Raw genomic sequence first — 4,325 nt, forward strand, 5'->3', positions numbered from 1 at the left:
CTTGATTAGTGTTAACTAAATTAGCAGGACAGAAACTTCAGGAGGAGAAACTCACTCTCTGTCAAGATTCAAACAGGATTTCTCAGAAGGAAAAGCTAACAGGGTTGCATATCTTTTAGAGTAACATCAAGTCAAATCAACTCTGGTAGGTATTGAAGAAGAGACGTGGGGATAAAGATATCAACAGACGAGATACTGCATAGCTTGTTGGTTAGATTTCACTATGATTACATAAGATTTGCAGTTCAGTGGACACTGTAAGCCAGGGGTCCCCAATCCCAGTCCACGAGGGCCAGTGTCCCTGCAGGTTTTAGATGTGTCCTTGATCCATCACAGCTGATTTACATGGATAAATTACTTTCTCAACATGTCTTCAGTTCTCCAGAGGCCTGGTAATGAACTAATCATGTGATTCAGGTGTGTTGACCCAGGGTGAGATCTAAAACCTGCAGGGACACCGGCCCTCATAGACTGAGATTGGGTACTCCTGCTGTAGGCCAAGACTCTGTACAGTACATAGAAATACATACTGGTCTGAATACAGATGGTCCCTTCCTATGGGAAATAAAACACCAAAAAAGTGTTAGTGATGTTCAAACAGCAAACTCTAAATTCAGACTGCTGTGAAAGCAGACAGAGACCCACACTGATCACTTATGATAACAGAAAAACCCACCACTTAGTAGTTCATTTCCTTAAAAGGACTTAATTCTTGTTTCACATTTTATCTACAGCATGATGCAGTTCCATAAACATTTTATCTGAAGAATTTAAAACCCAGCAAGTGTTCTCATTAGAAACAGTGAAGCTACAACAGTATGCAAGTACACCAGTTAGTTTCAACAATACTAAACGTATCTAAACTCAATATAATCCCATAATCCCACAACAGTCTATAACACCAGCTTCAAATTTCTGGAGTATGAAAATTATGTAATAGCTTGCAATTGTTAGTGGGGATATAGGGGTAAACAGTAAAATTAACAACATATCATTTATGTTCTACAGTGATTATGTATCATCTCAAAATGCTTCCCCTAACACCAAGTAAAAAGATACAACCACTGGTTTCCATAAAAAGATGTTCCCCTGTGCTGCGAAACAATGTTCTGCAGACAGTGGTGATATGTGTTCAAAAAGTAAAACTTTCAACGCTTTCCCACAGATTTCTGCACATTGACAGATTATGACGGCTGGAAGCAATTACACTGGTCTGTTGTGCCAACTGAAATCAATGGAAACATCAATAGAGAACAAAACAAAAAACAAAACAAAAACAAAAAAAACAAAACAGGCATTTTAGACATTTTGAAATCACACACACACAAAAAGATGCCAACTCACATTATCACTTCTTACTGGCCACAAAAAATAAGGATTAAAAACAAAAGACAGTCACAACCTCTACCAAAATAAAATAAAAAACAAAGGAAACCAAAGCTAGCACTGAAGGTTAATGTTGTTTATGTACCAAGATCCACTTGGGACTGCAGGTGGACACTTTGATATTCAGACTCTGAATGGGTATTAACTGCAATGAATCTTCTGTTACAGTACAAATGAAAAGGAGAAAAAAAAAGCAAGAGTAAAACTTAAAACTTGTAAAAATGAGGTGAAGTAGCAGGGAACTGAAGGACACAAACACGGTGCAACCAGGCTAACACATGTTAAAAGGCAAATGATTTGGTTTTTTAGATTAAATGAAGTGGTGGCACAAGTTATCAAACTCCAGCCTGATTTTAAAGCAGAGTGGCACCTGACAGATTGAGGTCACTAATTAACATCCAAACATCAGTTGGTACAAGGCAAAGGGGGGAAAACAGAAAAAGAAAAACACACAGAGAAGAAAGCATAGCTTGTGTCACAGTTTGCAGTGTCATCACAGCTAAAAGAAAACATCAGGAAACCTTGATCATTTTTGAGGAAGCAATTGCAAAACCTCTCTTCACAATATTATGCCTCCATTATTTCACTACACTGTTACTCAAAACACTTGCATAAGTGACGGCATTTACATTGTTCAAGCCATTACAAAGCTTATAAAGCCTGTTAACCTTTCAGCAGAAATTGAATACAAACTTTTAGTATGAATCACACTGGCTGGACTACAATGAGACAGATAACCCAAACCATTTGTCACAAAAAAAGTATAATTATCTATTTTGATTCTGTTCAATCACCAAATGGGAAACAATGATGCATTTTCAATTCACAAGAAAATCTTTTTAGATGTTATTGCACTATGGGTGTCAGTTTAAAATAAACGTTTAAAAAGTGGTCTATGATCCTACCCTCCTATGTGTTAAACACAAACAGATCAGAAAAGCAGCTTAAGGGTCAGGGTCAAAGTGTAGTCAGTGTGTATGTTAGATCAGCGTCCCCAACCCCTGGGCCTCGGACCGGTCTGTGAGTCGTTTGGTACCGGGCCGCGAGAGTTGAGGCTCAGGTGTGAAATGTATCGTTTTCAGGGGTTTTATCGGTTTTCAGCGTTATTTTGTTATCGTTTACTTGGTTTTCCTGGGTCTTTTCACGCGTTATGAATAAATTTTCTTTTTTTCGGTACCGGTACTGGTTTTATTTTGTTGTATTTATCCGCGACACCTTAAAGGCCGGTCCATGAAAATATTGTCGGGCATAAACCGGTCCGTGGCGCAAAAAAGGTTGGGGACCGCTGTGTTAGATGGTGAAGTGGGGACAATATTTGTCAATAAAATGTTCAGAATACTTTAGTAGGCTACATTAAGCTAGATCCTTAGGATTTTACCCTTGTAATTTTAAGTTTATATCTGTGTTATTCAGGTACTGTAGGTAAGATTTTCACAAAAATCCGCAATACTGAACACAGCTGGAAGTGTGAGTGTTGATAAAAAGTCTAATGATTGAAGGCGAATTAAGCGACGACTAACTCAAGATTGCGTAAAGCGCATAGTTCCTATTCGGGAGAGTAAAGGCAGGTAGACAGTTACGCCTAATATAAAACAGTGGACAGTATTTCCTGCTTTGCCCAGCTTTATAGCTCAGCTGCTTTTATGATAAAAAGAAAGGCTGGAAAGGTTCAGGCTAGGAAGTGAAGATGGGTGGGACATAACAGCGTAATACACTTGTGGTCTGTTTCTCGAAAAACACTATACAATTCTTATAGCAAATGGAAAACTTACTAGTAGTGGGACTCCCTACAACTGTTGTTTCTAAGCTTAGTAAATAACACAAACCTTTCCTGTGTCCATGCAAACATGCGCTCATGTTAACTAAGTTTCAGCATTCTCAAATAATCGCAGATCACGCTATGTTTCCTTTAAAAAAATGGCAATGCTAAATTATTACATATTAAAGCTCTATGTGCCATTTTCAAGTATATGATAAATATACAAGTGTGTTATTTCAGCCCCGGTTACCTCAGTGCAGAAATCTGGACTGGCTCTCGGTTCAAAGGGTCTGAGTCTCTGATCCTATGGGTATTACCCTAAGTGTTAAAAATAGACTTGTTTATAGTTCTAGTGTCAATATAGACTTAGATCAGTGCAAACAGGCAGCAATAGCATATGAAGCCCATTCTCTGTTTAAAGTCTACCACATAATTGTGGCTAATACTCACCAATTATTTCAATTTAGACAATTTGGATTTGGATATTTTCCAGGTTTTTATGGTTGTTTCACAGCAAGCATAAAGTACCTGTTTAAAATTCTTGGGAATGTTGGGCAACTCTTAAAATTCTGTAAGTGCTTGTTTTTAGAGATGAGTAATTGGGGTTTGGGGGAAAATACAATTAATGGTCCAAACCTAAAACAGCTACCAACAGTGTCGGCACCAGAATGGTAAACAGTCTAACATGTTGGGATGACTTCTAGCTGTCTCCCCCAAACTGACACTTTACCTTTGCATCATCAGCTAACTATTTTTTATGTTGGGATTCTGAGTCTGAACATTTATTAAACTCACACTACAAATCCCCAAACAAGGCATCAGCGTGGCAGAAAAGCCAGAAAAGGATGAATGAAGCTTCCATCTTCCTGACACTGACAGAAAACAGGGAAGTTAAAGAAAAACAGAAATAAATATAAAGATCAGATCAAGTATTTCATACATCACAAACATAAGCAGCCGAGTCAGACTGGGTCCTCAACAGTAGTTCTGGCGATGCCAATCAGAACAGAACAGAACAGAAATCAATGATGCACTGCAATCTGTTGGAAGACAACGTCTTGGTCCCATCACCTAACACTAAACTCAGCAGGTTGAGTATGCATGCATGGCAATCTGGTGGTGCTAGTTTTGCTTACATATAGGCAGACAAAGGAGAGACAAACAAAAAGCAAAGGCCATA

Source organism: Astatotilapia calliptera, chromosome 13 (assembly GCF_964374335.1).
Source record: "Astatotilapia calliptera chromosome 13, fAstCal68.1, whole genome shotgun sequence".
Lineage (NCBI taxonomy): Eukaryota > Metazoa > Chordata > Actinopteri > Cichliformes > Cichlidae > Astatotilapia > Astatotilapia calliptera.